Source organism: Lontra canadensis, unplaced genomic scaffold, assembly GCF_010015895.1.
Source record: "Lontra canadensis isolate GAN:19392208 unplaced genomic scaffold, GSC_riverotter_1.0 scaffold141, whole genome shotgun sequence".
Taxonomy (NCBI): domain Eukaryota; kingdom Metazoa; phylum Chordata; class Mammalia; order Carnivora; family Mustelidae; genus Lontra; species Lontra canadensis.
In genome coordinates, this window is record NW_022631135.1 from 1,890,474 (window position 1) to 1,910,688 (window position 20,215).

The 20,215-nt window shown below is 38.8% G+C and overlaps 1 long non-coding RNA gene across 5 annotated transcripts in view; it reads left to right on the forward strand.

Moving 5' to 3' along the window:
• The window catches only part of LOC116858615, a 177,920-nt gene that overhangs the window by 18,838 nt on the left and 138,867 nt on the right, over positions 1–20,215 (forward strand). The gene's annotated exons all lie outside the window — the stretch shown is intronic.

Sequence of the window (20,215 nt, forward strand, 5' to 3'; positions counted from 1 at the left end):
TCTAAATATGGCCTCTCTAGAGTGTATTTAATTCTGTTTGTCTTTAGAATGTTGCAGAGTAATGAAGAAGAGTCACACAGGAAATACTGACAGTTTTACTCCTATTTATAGGAAAAGTTCCATGAAACAAAGGAAACCATTTTTAAACCATCTTAGAATAGTTTTTTTAAGCTCAGTTTATGATAATATACTTGGAAATTAACACAGGACTCTTATTTGCAGTTATTCCTTTAGTAATAAGAATGATCACACCAGTTTTGGTGATTAATAATACTACTGATGTAACTCCCTAAAGCCCTTATGAATTTTTATGTAGTTAAAATTAAAGTCTCGCCCACCCGGTGCCCAGGCTTGGAATATATCCTTAGAGACTGGTCCAAAGCCACATAGCCAGTGGCAGATCTGATGTCAAGCGTGCATTTCCTGACTTGAGCTCTGTCTCTATTGCTTTTTCTTTTTTCTCATTACCTCATCCTGTCTTACTTAATTTATGGTGGGATAATATATCCTGAGGAAAATAAAAATAAACAGAAAAGCATAAAATGAATTCTAGCTTACTGCTGTTGTTTTTTAGCAGTTTTCAACATCCTGATTTTTTTCATTCCCAGGGTACTGATGCCCTGTAGTAGACATTGTTACGTAGCAATACATCAGTGTCTCCAAAAAATGCGCTGAGGAATCAGATCACTTGGGTGAGACTCTCATTCACAGCTTGTGTCTCAGCTTCCTTTCTGGAAAATGGGGAATGGAGTAGAACCTACTTTTTGCCCTGGGGAGAATTCAGCAAAATGTAGTTTATTTAAAGTGTTTAGTATAGCATTGATGTTTATGAAAGTGCCCCCCCAACTGTTAGATACTATTATATTTACTTTAATAATTAATATTATCAAAGAAACAGGAAAGATTTATTCTCTCAAATTAAAATACTAACTAAATTGTAGCTCAAGTAGAAATTCACTTTCTGGAGAAGGGTTTCTTAGTGTTCCAGTGATTTCTCTTATAAGCATTGTTAGCACATGGTAAAGCCTAATAAATGAGAAACTGGAGAATAATGTTTTCAATTATTAAAAACTATATAAACCAGAGCAATTAACAACTTAGTTACCAAATTAAATTATTTTGCTTTGAACCTCCAGGTTTATACTGAAAAGAAAGTCCTTCTAGATGTGGCATTTGTTCTCAGATGATGTGATGAATTCTGAGAAAATGAGTTGAAGACATGAATTAAATATTTATTAAATATGCAAGTTTAAAAATTATGGAAATCTTGGGAATTTGTCTTAGAAGTGCTTAGTTGGGGCACCATGAAAGTAGTTTTATTTTTGGTTCTGATTATAAAAGTTGACAGCTTTTTTTTTTTTTAAATTTTATTTATTTGACAGAGAGAGATCACAAGTAGGCAGAGAGGCAGGCGGAGGAGCGGGTGCTGGGGGTGGGGGCGGGAAGCAGGCTCCCTGCTGAGCAGAGAGCCCTATGTGGGGCTTGATCCCAGGACCCTGGGATCATCACCTGAGCCAAAAGCAGAGGCTTAACCAACTGAGCCACCCAGGTGCCCCTAAAGTTGACAGCTTCTTCTTCTTTTTTCTTTCTTTTTTTTTTCTCCTCATCTAGTTAAACATGAATTAAAAACTTGCAGGGTTGGAAAAATTTCTGGGATCGTGTGGTCTTCCGCTTTTCATGGTACCTATGGCACAAATATAATCTATAGAAACGAAAAGAAGTTAAATTGGTTCTTGCAAGAGAGAGGGGTAGAGTTTGGCTCAGCACCCTGGCAGAGCTCAGCCTCTGCAGAGTGAGGACAGACCTCTCCTTTTACAGGTGAGGGAATGGAATCCTGAGGCATTGTGTGCCGTGCTCAAAGACACACTCTCAGACAGACAGTGGCAGAGCCAGGGAGTGAACAAACCCTCTCCTCTTCTGTTCTTTTGGTTGTATGCTATATCCTTCCTAGTGATGAATCTGTAACTTAGAACCCTGATAAACCCTGATTCTTTTCTCTTTTCTGCTTTTATTCCAGAGCTATACCTGATCAGAAAGTCCATTTAACTTGATATCAGCACGAAGGACATTTCCTTGGATTAGTACAAACCCATCTCAATGTTTAATTGACTAAATCATTACTCACCTATCGATCACCTACTGCGTGTTGGCACTATGCTCTGGAAATGTCAAGATAATGAGCATGTCATCTTTTCCCGAATAAGTATGAGAGGAATATAGATAAACACATAAAAAAATGCCATATCTCTTACAGCTACTTAGCTAGAAAATAAAAATTGTGTTAACAATGTTGATTCTTTCAGTCTTAAATAGTAATAATCAAATAACACATTGCTCGTGGTAAAATACAGTGTGTATACCAGAAAGGCATGGTAATTGATTCACTTTATATTTTTATTTAAAAGAATGATTTTCTATTAAGTTAGTTATTTAGTTATTGCTGTGAGTCACGACTCCCATGGGCTGGGAGCTGGTGTCCCATGGTCTTGGATGGCTGGGTGACTGATGAGGGTGTGGGGGTCTCTCTTGTAGAACTTCAGGAGATCATGGTCAATTGTAGGTTTCCTGATAGAAATCTATCTCCTTATGTTATTACCTATGGCCACGGTCACCGTGGAACTAGTCAGAGTTGATTTACACCTCTCAGTGATCGAGTCTGATTGATCAGCCATAATCTAGACAAAATAAGACTTCCTTCAGCAGGGAAAATTAAGTGGAACCCCGGAAGGCCATGTAGCTATGCCAGGCTTCACGTCAGGATTCTTGGCCTTCTTGATGCCTTGCTCATAGTGGAAGTCCAGCACTTTGAGGATTGCCTAGTCTGCCCAGAGTGAGTGCTCACCTGATTTTCTGCCACTTTGACATTGGACTGTGCCTGTCCTTGTCTGCTACGGTAAATCAGGCTGTTTCTATTGCATGGTATTTTAAGTAGGCTGTCCACCTCCATACCATGAATCCTGTCTAGCCTCATTTTCCTATGTCAGGCTATCTTTACTGCTCTACCAGCCTTAAGGAGGGGAATTGGACTTCTCTTTTGATGTCCATATCATGAACGAAGTATAAGAAGAAAGTGGCTTCGTCCTCGACTAGGTAGAAAGAAGTCAGAATCTGGGGCAACCGAAGTGGCTAGGGGTAGAGGGGTGCATTTATGGACACCATGGAAAAGTAGCCCAAATATCTACACATAAATTCTGCTTATTTGCTAACTATTAACCTGCACATAAACAGGTTAGAGACTTCAAAAGACCGAGTACAAAGGTGCATCTGATGGCTAAGTATCTGACTGGGGATATCTGTGGCCACATGATGCTCAGGGAGAGATTTGATTTTAAGTGCTGCCAACGTAGAGGGGTGTTGGTAAACAACCTCGGGCTTTTGGTGGCCTGCCTGTCAAGCCCCAAGAGTAGGGATTTTACTCTGGGAAAACTGAAATAGACAACAGCTAGCAGAGCTGCCAATTAAGGGGATGTATGAGATTTTTTTTTCCCTAAATTGCAGGAAAAAATTTAACTCTCCTTGAAGAAAGATATTATTCATATTTTCCATAATATTCAATAAAAAATTGCAAGGCCTGCCATAACACAGGACCAAATAACCAAAACCTAAGAGGGAAAAAAAAACCACAATAAACCCATAAAGGATTGAGAGATTACACTTATGAGATAGGGACTTTAAAGTAGCTATGGATAATATGACCAAGACCCTGGAGGTACCAAGGTAGTTGAAGAGTGAATAATTTTAGCAGAGAACTGGAATCTACAGAAATTCATCAAGTTGACTTTCTCTAAATGAAAAATGTAACACTAAGAGCTCTAGATATTTTGAACAAATGAGGGAACATATCAGAACATAGGATGAATAAACTGGAAGACCAGGTCGAATAAGCTAGAGAGAAAACAGAATGGAAGAAACAGACTAGTGCATAGAAAACACATGATACCCAAAGTGGACTTCTGAACTCTCTGTTATCCAAAAAAGAGAGTTCATGCTGTGGAGCTCTACACATCATTTCCTTCTAGACTATTGGATGCAATTGGAAACATACTCCAATATGTTGAATTTTGTTGCTGACCCAAAGCTTCTGAAACTCAAGGCAATTCAGGAAAGACATAATTTTGCTGGCTTTAATTTTAAGGGAAAACCTGTCTCCTTTAAGTGGTTATCTTTGCCAATATTAGACAACTTCTGGAAAGAGAATACAGTACAAGGTTCTGGAGGGTAGGACTGATCCAGGTCAAGCTCTTTTACTTAAGGAAATTATAGATTGTCATAAGAATGTATTCATACTTTTATGTTTTAGCTCTTTTTTATTCTTATTCTGGTTTTCATTTCAAAACTGTTTGCATCAGTAACAGATCCCTACCAGCTTCCGTCCTCCTGTTCTTGCTTCCCACTTTTGATTTGACAGTGCTGTGTTCCTTTTTGCTGTTCTTTTGCTGTATTAAAAGACTGTATGGTTTTCCATTTCTGTACAGTTAGGCAGAGAGCAGAATTTTGGACCCAAGCCTTCATAATTTGCACCATGAAAACTGCTTCAGCAACTGCAAGGCATCTTTTCTGGGTTTTGAAACTATTTTTCTTGAGACTTTTGTGCATTGGCTGTAGATCCACCCTGACACTGTTGGGGAAAAAATATACTCTTATAGGAGTCTTATTGGTGACTTGGGAAGAGATAACAATACGACGACATATTTATGAAGATTTTAAGCAAAAGTGATAATATATTTTATCTCTTTACTATTCACTGATGTGCAAACCCATTGTTTGGTATCATACAGTTTTGGCTATTTTATATATCTGGAAAAGGCTTCTGACCTAGAAATAACAAGTGTGTTCCCTCCTTCCTGCTCCCCATTTGACCCCACAGCATCTCCCCAAGTCCTTGATGGTAAAGAGGTATCTCCTGGGCACTCAATAATGCATGAATCTAATTGCAGATAACTTATTGCCCCACAACTTTGCTTGATGCATGAGGGTGACTCAGGTCCTGAGCGTAGAAAATGACCAGACTTGGTCCCCGAAGACACAGCAAGCTGTAGGAAATAATAATTTTAATGTTAAATCACTTTAAAGCTTTTTTTCTTGGTTATGAAATGCTTTCCCAGATGTTACGCCATTTGATTTTCTCAAATGGTGTGTGGTGGGAAGAGTGAGTGTTATTATCCCCATTTCGCAATGAAGAGATTAAGGTGGAGGAAGAAGTGGTTGATCCAAGGCAACAGCTAATAAGCATTAAACATAGGCCTTTATCATCATTCAGCGATGACGACCTTACTTAGGAGACTTGGTGGACTGGTTGGCAGAGGCATGTGCCTACCTTAAACCCGTGATAGGTATAGACTAAACTCCCCCCTCCCAAATTTTATTTATTTGACAGAAAGAGAGAGCACAAGTAGGCAGAGAGGCAGGCAGAGAGAGAGGGGGAAAGCAGGCTCCCTGCTGAGCAGAGAGCCCAGTGTGGGACTCGATCCCAGGATCCCTGGATCATGACCTGAGCTGAAGGCAGATGCTTAACTGACTGAGCCACCCAGGCACTCCGGACTATATTTTTGAATACCGTTCTGGCACTAGTAGAAGAGAGAGATTCTATATTACAAAGGCCTCTTACGATGTGAATCCCCAAGTCCTGGGAAATGGTAGAAGATGAGTATTAGAAATGTGTGCTGACCTTAAAAAGAAGGAAATAGCTACCTGTAGGTGGTCTGACAAGCTCAGGAACATGTTTTTGGAAATTTGCAATAATGGCTCGTCCAGATTAGATGACGTTCTGAGCCAGAAAGGGCCTTGCGTATTCACTGTCATTTAAGCTGTTCAACCAGCAAGATGTCAAGCACTTAAGCATGTTTTTCATGAGCACACTTAGTGTCAAGGTCATGCTGGGAGACAATTCTCGGAATAGGTGTCTCATTTCCACGTTTGGTGAGCAGAGGAACTAATTCACTTTATTCCATTCTATCATTTTGAGAATGTTTATACAGTGAACAGCCTTGGAAAATGGAGATAATGGCTCCGTCCAGAGCAAAAGGGAGGCATGCTTACTGACAAGCGTAAAAGATTCAGGTTCCCTAAAAGCAGGTTGTTTCTCCTATAATGCTCACTCGGTGTACAGGTGCCACCTGACCCTTTTTGTGTTGCTGTGTTATTTGGCATTCTGGGACCCAGGGCAGGAAGAGGCTAATACCCTGTTACCACTGTGGCTGAGAGTAGCAAAGTCCGTTTTCTCTGACCCAGGTATGTCCTGCCTTCTTTCAGCATCTGTGCTAAGTGTTAGCTTGCAAATAGTCTTCACAGTTCCAACGGGTCACAAGGCATCTTCCTGCCACTCCACCTCATCTCTGGCCTGATTAAAAAAACAAAACAAAACAAAACAAAACATCAGAAAAACTCACAAGACCTTTAGAGACTATGTGCACCCAGTTTCCTGAGTCTTGTGTATTTCTAGCAGGATACTCTGGCCTTTCTGAGGGAACCAGATATGTAGTTGGTGGAAAGCAAATAATGACCCTATAAAGCCTTTGGGGACTTTGAGATAAGTCATTGCTACTTCTGCACTGCTGACTTCAGTCTCTTTAAGACCAGCTCGGAGCAACCTGGGATTTAAGTCTTGAGTCCGAGGAGCTGCTTTTACTTTCCCACTTATTGCTCAACACATTCAGAAATTATCCTTCCTGTTGTTTACTAGGCTGGATTTTCATTCTTAGCTCAGTGCAGACTTCCATTTCTGAATAGACTTCCAGTTCATTTTTGAAGGATGGTTCTTGCCAAGGTGACCATGTTCTAATTGGTTTTTATTATGACCAGTAACTCAACAAACCATCTCTGAGGAGATTTATGCTCATTTAAGATGGGGAATTTTTTTTAACATTTTAAGTTAAGTAGGGTCTAGTCATGGGTAAGACGTTTCTCCAAACTTAGGCTCTCCTCTTGTTAAAGGTTAATGTAACACTCACTTCTGCACCTGATCCCTTTTATGTATCCTAATTCATACGGGTTTAGACTTTAGTTTGGTCCCATTAACTTATGGTTCACTTACTCTTTCTCAGTTCTACCCTCTCCCTTTTAAGCCCTTAGTAAGTTGCCCATTTGATTCTCAGGAGCTGGTCAACCTAGATACTTGCAGAAACTGAATAAAATATTTGTGGAATGATTGAAAAAAATTACTGGGTCTTTTTTTTGAGTTTCTTACCAAAGCTCTTCAGTCTAACCAGGACTTTGATTTCCCCAATAAAACATAGATCAGTAGTGGAATAATAATACTACAATAAACATGATAGTATTGATCGTAATGGCAACATTGGCTGAGCGCTTACTCTAAGCCAGATACTGTGCCGGGTACTTTACATGTATTCTCAGAAAATTTCTATATAATTATCCATATTTTACAGATTAAAAAAATTGGGCACAGAGAGGTTTTATAATTTTCCCAAGGTCACACAGCAACAGAACTGAGATTCTTCTACCTTCAAAGAGCTAGGGCTATCTGCTGCACATATTACATGGTCAAAGAAGAAAAGTCAAACTTTTACTTTTGGGTAAGGTTGACTTTCAGTCAGCCATAAAAATGATTTCTTTATCCCAGGTGGTAGAAGATCCATCAAGAAATATACTCAAAAGCTTAGGAGATCAGAGCCAAGCCAGAAAGACCTGACCTCTGTTGAAAGCAAACCATAAATGCTCTCACCCAGCTTCCACTGTATAGCTCTCCCTCTTATATTTCTTGGTATTAATTAATTTATCCTTTAATTTATCCTAAAAATATTTATTGAACCCTAACTTGGTACAATAGTCCTGGCCACCCCTCAAAAATTGTGGCTTCGTGAAGAGAATGATTCCTTACGGAGGAAGGAGACCATCCTTGTGGACCTGCCGGAGGCCAGGAGTTTAGCTCAGGGAACAAAATGAAGCTTGAGGAGCTGTGAAGTGTGTGAGACACACCCTGAGGCCTCTTCCAGGGTTTTTCAAATGATTTTTAAAATTTGAGTATAGTTGACACACAGTGTTACATTAGTTTCACAATGCACAATGCAGATTTGATAAGTCTATGCATTCATGCTGTGTTCACCACAAGTGTGGCTGCTGTCACCATAGGATACCATTACAATACCATGGATTGTATTTCTTGGGCTGTGCCCTTTACTCTCGTCACTTACTCCATCCGCAGTTGGAAGCCTGTATCTTCCACTCCCCTTCGCCCATTTTGCCCAACACTTCACCACCCTCCCCTCTGACAACCTCTCAATTTGTTCTCTGTATTTATAGGTCTGATTCTACTTTTTGTTCATTTATTCATTTGCTGTTTTCAGATACCACATTTGAATGAAATCATATGGTATTCATCTTTCTCCATCCTGACTTGTTTCATTTAGCGTCATGCCTTCTGGGTCCATCCATGTGGTCACAAATGGCACAATCTCATCCTTTTTAATGGCTGCATAGCATTCCATGGTATATATCTACCATATCTTCCTTATCCATTCAACCTGGGTTGCTTCCATAATTTTTGACTATTGTGAATATAATGCTCAATAACCACAGGAGAGCATATATCTTTTTGAATTAATGTTTTTCTTTTCTTAGGGTAAATACCCAGTAGTAGAATTATTCGATTGTATGGTATTTCTTTCTTTCTTTTTTTTTTTTTTTTTTGAGGAACCTCCATACTGGTTTCCCCAGGGACTGCACCAGTTTACCTTCTCACCAACAGTGCATGAGAGATGTCTTTTCTCCACATCCTCACCAACATGGGTTATTCCTTAATTCTTTGATTTTAGCTATTCTGACAGGAGTAAGGTGCTAACTCATTATGGTTTTCATTTGCATTTTCCTGATGCTGAGAGATGTTGAACATCTTTGTACATGTCTGTTGAGACCTCTTGAATTGATTGTAAGTTCCTGAGGGCAGGGGCTGTATCTGTGTCTTTTCACTGCTGAATCTTTTGTTCTGAGTATGCTGACACCCAAGGGATGCTGCATAAATATGGTCCAGTTGGAGCAATAGCCCTCTTTGATGATCTTTTTTAGCCTCTTAATTATTCTCCTGGAATGTTACTTATAAGTTGTGGACTAGAATAATTGGATATATTGGTTTATTGTAAATGTTCAGATATTAGATTAAATATGGCTAAATTTCAGTTTCTGCTCCTTCTTTGTCTTCAACTAGAAAATAGCATTGTCATTTACCATAGCTCGTGTTCTTCAGTATTATACTTTGAAACAGCAGAGCATCCCCCCTTTTTTTTTATTTCCAAGGTACAGAGAACAATTTCACAGAAGAACTGCTTACATATGACTAAACTAAACTATGTAAGCAAACATACATTTTCTGCTAGATTAGGCCATATAAAATAGACAATATTTGAGGGGTTTTGACCTTCAGGGGTTCAATTTAGTGGATTATGCTTTAAAAAAATGAGACAACTGAGGTGCCTATAAAACAGTAAACATTTCCCCATAAGCAATTTAATGGTACGTTCCAGAATGGAGACTTAACTTCTAGCTATAATGAAACATATTTGCATTTTTCCTTTGCCTTATTAAAATTCTTCCTCACTGGCTGGCCCTGCATTGCACACTTGCTTTCCCAGCTCTGACTGTTATGTGAGTGTGTGTTGGATAATTTATTTCACATTATTTGAGGTCTTGTGAGTATTATTAGAATGAGAGGAAACCATGAAAATTATGGGTTCTTGGTCCTCTACTTTAACAAATATTTACCGAGTGCCAACAAAAACAACATTTACTGCATGAGCGAAAAACAAAAAGGCACAGTTCTTGCCTCTTTGGAATTTATTGTTTATGGTTTGTATTGTTTGTATCAAAGAGCTTTGCAAGTAAATGTACAATTACGGCTGATAGGTGCTTTGAAGGAGTGTGCATAATAGTGTTCTTGGGGGGATTGATCACCTTGGGGAGGTCTGGGCGGGTCTTTTTGAGGAAGTGATGGCTGAGCTGAGGTCGAGTGCAGTTGGTTAACTGAATGGATGAAAGGAGACCAGAGGTGGGGATATGAAGCAATACGGTTCAGTTTAGTTCACAGAGTGTTAATAGAATGTCTGCCATGTGCCATATGCCCTCCAATGCTAGGACATAGAAAATGAGACGCCGTCTTTGCCCCAATGCATAACTCACTCTCAGGGTTTCATTGTCATGTCATTTTTAAATGAGGAGAGCCACTCCGTATGTATTTGTCTTGCTTCTGTGTAGTTGAGTTCCCTTTGTTTCGGATTACGTCAGCCAGGCCAGTCCTTCTCATGAAATCACACACAGTCTTCTTCTTCTTTTTTTTTTTTGTCATGGGATCAGAGCTGAACAAACGAATACACATAGTCTGCTAAATTCAAGTCCAGGAACACGCCTCCAGGCTCTACCATCGAGGGAAGGTGGCCCCAGAGCAGAGTTCAGGCCTGTTTGAGAGCCCACCTGCCAGTGGCACGGCTCCAGGGAGGAAGCCTGGCTGCCCCGGTACAAGGGACCCATTGTTCCTTTATCTCTCTTTTTTTAGCCGTTAGCTACAATTGCTGAATTATTAACCCAGTCCTAAAAATGAATAATAAACATACTGTATGTGCCTTTGATTAATCTGCTTTCATGTGAAGTATTACTTAGGCCTGGAGTATAAACCCCTGGAGACATACGTATGAGGTATCAGGGATGCAAACAAAGAGGGGAGGAAGGAATTGTGGCAAAATGGAGCTTGCCAAAGCAGAACACAGGAACGGAGCAAAGCAGCACACACCAGTGCAGGACTTTTGCCCCAGACGGTAGGGCAGGTCCTCGTTTGACTGTACCCACCAAATGCACGTGCGAGGCCTATCATCTTTATTCCCGCCAGAGGCCTAAGCCCTCTCAGCATCCTTCTGCCTGGAACTCTGGCATAGCTGCCTCTTCTAGAATTTACTGACTCTTGCCCTGTTTGGCTTCATACCCTGACCTTGGTGGAGAACTTGCCCCAGAGCGAGTTTTGAGCAATGCATCCTTTGCTCTTCTGTTTGACCTTGGTGAGTCACTCTACCACCCAGTCCTGAACCCCAAGGACACTGCCCTAACCACTAGGCTTGGCTTGCTCCTGGTGCTAGGAATGACCTTCACAGAAGGATGGAAGGGGAAGCTAGTGACCCCTAGACCCATGTCTCAGTTGAGCTGTCTAATTGTTTTCTTACTTTTCACTTTGTAAGGCTTCATAAACCTCCTCGATAGGTTGGTGTTGATAAATTCTCCTATTAAGGCTCTCTGGTCCATTTTGTTTTTCTCCTGTTTTTTCTTATTGTAGGGTTTTGTGCTTCATCTTTGGGGATTGATTTATTAGGGAGTAATCGTATTTCCAGGTTATAGAAGAGGTTACTGAGAGATTGCATTACTCGATGACTTGTCCAACTTGACAGGCTGCTGTTTATCATGGAGTGATCACGTAGAAAACAGCTGTAGCTCCCAAATTTGCTCTCTTAATTGAGGATGCATAATCAATAATGCACAGGTCTCTCTAATCATACTAAATAAATGATTGAATATTAGTGGTTTGAGTTTGTCAGTTAGAAAGCTTTAGCTTTAAAGATGCTAAGAAAGTAAGTTTGAGACAACAGCGATAAGTGGCCTTTCGGAAGATGCAAAATATAGCTCTATATTCACAATCCATAAGACTTTGGAGGCTTTGCTTTTGAAAATTCAACTCGTGTTCTGTCTTTAACAATTCCATGCTTTTCCTGTGAAGAGCTATTATCAACCTGTTGGTGGGAGCTGTGATTTTTGCCCCAAATTTCTACGTGCATGTGGTGAATCACATTATCAGACTATCTGTCTAGCAGGTTTTTTATGCTATCTCATTTCCAGATTATTCTGTAAAAAGGAATTTGTGTGAGTGACATCTTACCCATTGAATAATTGTTTCTGCTTAATTTTTTTTTCTGGGAATATTATTAACAATATACTCCAGTAGTGATTTAGCCCAAGATGTTCTTGTGTTATTTTGGAGCAAGTTGCTAGTGACTCACAGCACACTGGGCATCCGAGCTATGGTTAACTGGTGGTCAAGTTAGGAAATTCTGTCCTGGTTAACTCTCCTTTTCATAGCCCGGAACACCTCTCCACTCAACATTTTTTCTTTGGATTCGTCACGCTCACAGTTTCTGCTTGGTGTTTTCAGACCAAAAGTAGAAGCAATGCCATGCCATAATAACTATTGTTCCCATTACACTTCCAGCTTAGCTAAAAACAGGAAATACAGGCCATTTCGTGGAAAAGCCTGCTTTTGTGATGTTTCCCAACCCAAGAGGTTTGGATCAACTTTGGTTGAATGTCTGAACTTTTGGCTTCTTACTTACAGTAAACCTTCTAACTTCAGAATTTTAGCACCGTTTCTGCTTATAAGACAATGCCTTCCATATTTAGATTTTGCTGACACATGCATCAGTTTACTGTTCAGTCATTTTTGTTTAGTATTAGGATGTGCTTGTAACCAAAAAAAGGTCCATAAGAAAATTATGTGACTCATAAGATGTAAAACATAGTAATGGAAAGAGCCATAATTGTCAAAGTTTTAAGACTTACTGGACAGTTTAAGATGGGTCTATTAATAAAAGCCTTCATTCATTAAGTGAATATTTGATGTGAAAATTCACTATGTAAAATCAATCCAGAAACAAAAATCCCAAGTTGGTTTAAACAGTCTGCTCAGTCTTTTGGTAGGGAATATCAGACCCCACCAGAAAATAAATCTAGATCACTTTACACTATAATAATCAACTGAGTTTTAGTAATCCTAGAAGGCTGGGGGAGTTTAGATTTGAAACTTCAAGTAGATGGTATTTTTTTTAAAGATCTATAAGGTAAAACTCTAATTGGATAGATTAGCAGAGGAAGCCACATATGGTTATGTTTGTGTGGTTCCCAGCAAATAGAGTGGTCTTGAGCAATGCACTGTGTTTTGCTTTGTTTTGTTGTTTTCCCAGTGTCAGTAAGGGACCTAATCTTTCTTGGTCTCTTCCACATTTTGTGACTGTGTAGATTGGCCATCATGAATTAAGTGGATTGCATTGTTTGCTTGGCTCTCTTCTGACGTAGCCATCCCATGTGATTTTACAAACCATTCATTATGGTTTTTAAGCATGATAAATGGTGACATGAACTGTCATCCCAGAATGAGTTGTTAACATTTAGTTCACTTGCCTTTGTAAGATAGGATTTGTTATATATTTTTTTCACCTTTGATTTCATATTAAAGGCAAGTCATCTCAAGAAAGGAGGATGAGAAAATAACAGTGGCAGGGGATACAGAAAGTAGAGATAAGAGAAGGATGTTCTGAGGAATCCCATCCCTTCACCTTTAACCCTTATTGAGAAAGGAATTTAGCTCAATACTTGCTGAAGTTCTGAACTATGACTGAATAATTATTTTTTCTCTATGTCTTCTTGCTCCCATTTAGCTGTAATGTACTAGACAGGATTAGAAATGATGGTTCTTTCAGTCTTTTTATGGTTTAGACTAAAAGCAAAGTGCCAGAGTTCTTAAACGTAATCTCTCTTGATGAGATTCCAAGGCTTTGTGCAGACTCAGAAAGTGGAGACAACATCTAGCTTTCTTAAAAGTTTATCGAACTCTTGTAACATACTAAAAACTGAAAATTTTGTTCATGGTTGGTTGCGATATAACCTTCTATTCCAGATCAACCCACCCCTTCTCCTAAACCTTCCTCCCAAGCAAGAAAAACAAAGTAAAAGACAGCTAATTCCTGTTAAAATGCTGCATAAGCCAGACATTTTTCTATTGTGTCTGTATCACATGATATCCATTTTCCCCCTTAATTCTTGGAACAATATCACTCACCATTTAAGATCTTACATTTCAGATTTTTAAGCTCTCGCTGTGTAATACTGGATGAGTTAGAAAGTCCTAATAGCGAATTTATAAAGAAAATGTTGACAGAGCTTGGACTTTCACAGCGCTGGTGGGTACCATGATTATAATAATTGTTTCCTTTAAAACTCTTCCATGAAATGTTCCAAACAGTGGAATTTGTAGTTTTTCCTTTGGTCCAGAGATCAAAAACATGAACTATTTTACATTTTTAAAGTTGGGCAGCATCTGTGTTTCCACAATTTCTGTGGGAAAGCAATCCAGCCTTTCTCAGTTTTATTAAAAACCACCATCTTGGCTCCAATATGTGCCATTATAAGCAATTTCATTATGTTTCATATCTCCTTTTAGGAAGTAAGAGTCTGCCTAGTGTCCCCCCCCCCCTTATTGGCTTTCAAAGACTACATACTGTAAGTGAAAAGTGGTTTACAAAATTGAAGATGGGATCACATAGTGGTTAAAAGAGTAAATCTGAGAGACAGAGTCTTCGAGGTCAAACACTTGCTTTACCATTTTGTAGCTATGTGTCTCAGGCAAGTTATATAACTCTAAACCTTGGTTTCACCATCAGTAAACTGTGTATTCTAGTCATATTTTCCTCACAGAGCTTTGGTAAGGATTAAATAAGATAACAAATACAAAGTGACTGGTTCATGGCAAATTCTCAACCTGATGCCATCATCAGATGTTCTGCTTATTTTTAACAGATGGTTTGGAAATATTTTCTACTGGTAGTTATTACCTTCCTAAGCTAATTTTATTTTGTAACAATCATGTTTTGGTGTTTCTCTTTTAGAATAAAATGAATGAAACCTGATTCATTCGTTTGACAACTCTTTATCGAGTGCCTAACCAATGCCAATTAACTAACACAACTCCTTCTCTAAAGGAACTCATATCATTAGCATAGTTGTTACATTATGCATTGGGAGTTGTCTTAATGTTAGGGGGAAAAAAAGACATTTTAAGGGTTAAGCCGAATGGGCACAAAATTTTGTTCTTTGTAATTTAGAATCTGATGTTGGAATGCAACATTGTCATCTTTATCTGTTATTAATGTGGACTACAAAGTTTAATTTGCAGGGAAAGTTTCATCATACTTTTTTTTTTTTTTTAAAGATTTTGTTTATTTGAGAGAGAGAGTGAGTAAGAGAGAAAGCACACATGCACAAGCTAGGGAAGAGGCAGAGGCAGAGGGAGAAGCAGACTCCCTGCTGAGCAAGGAGCCCAATGCAGGGCTCAATCCCAGGACCCTGGGATCAGAACCTAAGCCAAAGGAAAATGTTTAACCAACTGAACCACCCATGTGCCCCAGGCTCATCAAACTTTAAATAACCTAGAACCTCCAAAGACTTAATACAGAAAGATAATGTCCCGTGTTAATAGCTGTCATACTTTTTTAGAAAGTAGTTTTTGTTCACAGATAATCTCTGCTCTTCCCTATCATGTCTACTAAAGTAAAGTCCAAACAGAATTCTTATTGATAATTCAGGTATCTAAATTTTGAGTGCCTTTGAGTGAAATTAGTCAATCAGAGAAAGACAATTATCATATGGTGTCACTCATATGTGTAATATAAGAAATAGTATAGAGGATAACAGGGGAAGGGAGGGAAAACTGGGAAGATATCAAGAGAAGGAGACAGACCATGAGGGACTCTTGACTCTGGGAAACAAACTGAAGGTTGCTGGAGAGGAGTTGGGTGGGTGGATGGAGTAACTGGGTGATGGACATTAAGGAAGGCATGTGATGTGATGAGCACTGGATGTTATATGCAACTGATGAATCATTGAACATTATATCAGAAACTAATTTTATACTATGTGTTGGCTAATTGAATTTAAATTAAAAATAATAATAACTATTTTTAAATGGCAAAGAACAATATGTTTTAGGATATGGTGTTATTTAGATACATATTTTTTTCTCACAATAAGAAAATTTGAGGCCTTAAAAAGAGTGACTTTGTTAGCTGAGTTCTGCTTTAACCAACTTTTATTTGTTTTTTATTTATTTTTTCAGGGGTTACTTCCACGACTAACTTAAAGTAACTTACAAAGAAAACCAAAAAGTCAGTAGTAACATGCAATTAAGAATATAAAATTAAATTCTTAGATGTAACTGAGTAAAAGGTATTCAAGACAAGGTGAAAACAAATATGAATACACAAGAAATAAATCGACCTATTTGCTATTGCACTGTTTCAAATTTTGCATTTAATTTGCTGAGCCAAATTTAAATTGAACTGCCATTATTCCTGAGCTGAATGATTGTAATTCCAGAGTGTATTTAATTAAATAATACAACAAACATTTTTGGAATACCTTATTTAGTTTGTCATGACCTTGTACATATCAGCCATTTATGTTAGAACATCTCTGTTGTTACTTCTCAGCTCTCTCTGATTTGGTTTATTAATTTAATGGCAAATATTTTTATAGTTTATTATACGCAGGGTAATGAGGGTGAGATACGGGTTAGGCTTTTCCTATTTCACTGTGAATTACTATGTTTGCTATAGGATTTTTTCTATTTTGATTTGTTTTGTTCTTGTAGCTTTCTTTTATCAGATTAAGGAATTTCCCTTGTATTCCTAATCTGTTGAATTTTTTTCTACCAAGAATGAATGCTGACTTTTATCAAATGATTTTTTTTCTGGACCTTTTGAGATGACCATGTGAGTTTTTTCTTTCTTTCTTTCTTTTTTTTTTTTTTTCCCTGTGAGTATGTAGAATTTTATTAGTAGGTTCCAAATATCAAATTGTGCATTTCTGGGGCAAGCCAATCTTGGTTGTGGTGTTTAATTCTTTTTATGGACCATAGGATTTAGTTTGTTTATATTGTGTGTATGATTTTTACAACGATGCTTATGGGAGACAGTGGCTTGTTCTTGGTGTATTTATTTCTTGTAAAATTCTTATCAGATTTTGACGTCAACATGCTGCCCACATAAAATGAGATTGTAAATATTCCCTTGTTTCTTTTCTCTGGAAGATGTTATGTAATATAGGTATTATTTTTTTCCTTGAAAGTTTTGTAGGAATCAAGGATTAAAGCTGAGCCTGGTGTTTTTTCCTTGGGAAAGAAGTTACAAGTTTAATTTCTTTCATAGATGCAGTACTATTCAGGTTTTTTTTTTTTTTTTCTTGTGTCAGTTTTCACCCCTGCTTCCTTCCCTTCCCTCTGCAATCTATGTTATTCTGAGGCTTCCCTTCTCTTTTCATTATCTATCTCAGAAGGTTTTTTTTTGTTTGTTTGTTTGTTTGTTTTTTTCCCTACAGCAGTAGCTGTAGGGCTTCCTCATTCTTTTAATGGCCACCTAATATTCTGTAGTATGAAATTACTGTATTTTATTTAATGGATCCACTGTTGAGGAATATTTAGATTGTTTCCAAATTTTGACTGTTATAATGTAACAATCATGTAAAACACATCACTGTACATGTATCTGAGTGTATAAGTAGAAGTATTTCTGGTTCATCTTAGTTTTTTCTCTTCTATTCCTTAGTAGTAACTAGATCCAGCATAAATAGTGGAAGAGGAATTATTGATTTTCTTCTTAACATTCTAACGAGGCAGACTTAGACTTCTCTTTTATTTTCTAAATAATACTTTTTGCATTCCATTACTGCCTTGGGGTATATAACATCTCTGCCTTCATGACTTACTACTGCTCAGAGTCAATATCCTGCAATACCCTCTAATTGATTTGCACTCAATTTGTTTAAGTTTTTTCAATGGAGGAATATCTACACAGGGACAAAATTTTGTCCACTTTGTCCAGCACTTTATCCTTAATATAGAGTCTTGCAAGTAGTAGGTGCTTAAAAATGAATTATTCATAGACACAGTGAGATGTAATGGTTCCAAAACAGTACCCATGGGCTGAAGGACATTCATTCCTTTATTTGGTGAATGATTTTCAGGGGTGTGGTAATCAGTGGCATGTTAGGTGTTTAATTAAGATGCAAAGCTGAATGAGATATCAGGCCTGTGTCTCACAGACCCGAGGGAACAGGCACATAACAAGACAGTTATAGCACAAGTCACTGTTGTAATGGCACTGGGAGGCCCAGAAGAATGAGAGGGACCCTGCCTCGGAGGGATGTGGAAGGCTTGTGGAGGGAAGGATGCTTGAACTGGTTCTTAAAAGATGGTTCTGGTTCTCATGGAGAGAATGAGTAGAGTAGCATGTATAGGAAAACATTCACTGCAGGTTTTAAGGTAGCAGAGTACATCAGAAAACAATGGCTTAAACAGTCACATTTGCTCACCAAGAAATCTGGAGGTAAGCATCAGTTGCTGGTTTTGGTTCAGTGTCTTGAGACTATCTGAAGCAAGATCTCTGTGCTTCTTTTCATATTTTCCTCATGGTTAAGTGGGGGCTGCTGCAGCTCAAGCCACCATGTTCAACTTCCAGGCTGGTAATAGAAGGGAGCATCCCAGAGCAATTAGTGGAATCTTTATCAAGAATGCAAAACTTGGGGCACCTGGGTGGCTCAGTGGGTTAAAGCCTCTGCCTTCAGCTCAGGTCATGGTCCCAGGGTCCTGGGATCCAGCCCCGCATCAGGCTCTCTGCTCAGTGGGGAGCCTGCTTCCTCCTCTCTCTCTGCTTACCTCTCTGCCTACTTGTGATCTCTGTCTGTCAAATAAATAAAATCTTGGAAAAGAAAAAAAGAATGCAAAACTTTTGGTGAGTGCTGTGAAATGTGTAAGCCTGATGATTCACAGACTTGTACCCCTGGTGCAAGTAATATATTATATGTTTATAAAAATAATAATAATAAAAAAAAAAGAATGCAAAACTTTCTCTGAAGATTGAAGTTTCTGTCTCTTTGGCCAGAACATGTGTTTCACTTGACTGAAAGGCAGGCTGAGAAGTGCCATCTGGGCACGTTTATGTTCCCAAAACAATAGAGGTCTATTAGGGAAGGAGAAGGGAAAATGGATTGGGCAGACAACTAGCTGAGACCATCATCAGTGTGACATTAGATATGATTCTTAGGAAAATACTTGTAATATAAAAGGTGATTTGGACTGCTTGACTTGGGTGACCAATATATTCTCCCTAGTCTAGTGGCCACAGTATCTACGGATTATAATTATGAAAAAACATGAAAGTGATATTAATGATGATTTATAGTTCAGTAATATCACTGGAATATATTTAAGGGTTTTTTTTCTATTTGAATAAAGTTACAGAGCAATCACTAACTACAATATATGTTTAATAACTGTCTAGGAATCATATCTTTATAATGTTAATTTCTTTAATTTCACTCATTGATTCATTCATTATATGTTTACTTGGCACTCCTATGTGCCAGATACTGTCCTGGAAGCTTGGGATCAGGCAGTGAGAAAGGTAGACCAGCCTCTGTTTCCATGGACCACAGAGTCTAGCTCGGGAGACAGGCAGTAAGCAGGAGAACCAATCAACAAGATGATTACAGATTACACCATAGGATACTAGGAGAGAAGCAGTGACAGCCATAGAGTGGAGGGTATGAGGGGCAAGCTGCTATTTCAGATAAGGTGGCCTGGCCAGGACAGGCTGTTCTGCAGAGGTAAACTTTGAGTTGAAAGATGAGAATGAGCCAGAGTGTTTGTGTTGGGATAGGATGAGAGGAGAAGGTACAGAGACCAGAGGCAGGAAAGGGCCAGAAATGGGAACTTGAGGCTGGTGTGGGTATACCATGGGGGAGCAGGAGGATACCTGTGTTAAGTGAGGCAGGGGCCTTTCCATGCAGTGTCCGTTGGGCCACTGCATAGGAGCTATGGAAGGCCTGAGCCAGGAGGGGGTGGTCTGGTTTGTGTTTATAAAGGGCCCCCCGACTGCCATCTGAGAAGGGCTAGAGGGAAGCCAAACGGGAAGGAGGGGGACCTGTTGGTTAGGAGGCTCTGGCCCAGCTGAGAGACTGTGATGATTTGGATAAGGCTTTCAGAGGAAATGGAGCACAGGTGCCCATAGTTCAGTGGACCAAGAACTGACAGGACTTGCTGGAAATTAGGAAAAGCCTGGTTTCTAAGTAAAACACGTTTAGTTTCATGTTACCTATAAACTCTTATGGCAGCATCTTAGCTGGCTTCTTGCAATTCTCCTTAACTCAACCTTCATACACTGAAAGGTTAATGTCTACTGGGATAAGTGGGTGTGGTTTTGGTCTTTTTTTAACTTAAAAGAAAACACAACAGGAAAGGATTTTTAACAGAATAATAATTCTAGCTTAATATTTGCCCTTGAAGATCTTGTATGTGTCCTTCATCCTAAGGGAAACACCTGCTTTTCTAACTTTCCCAGTTCACAAAAATTAATATCCAGGAAAGGAGATATAATCATCATTTTTTGTTTTAGTTAGAAGAGAG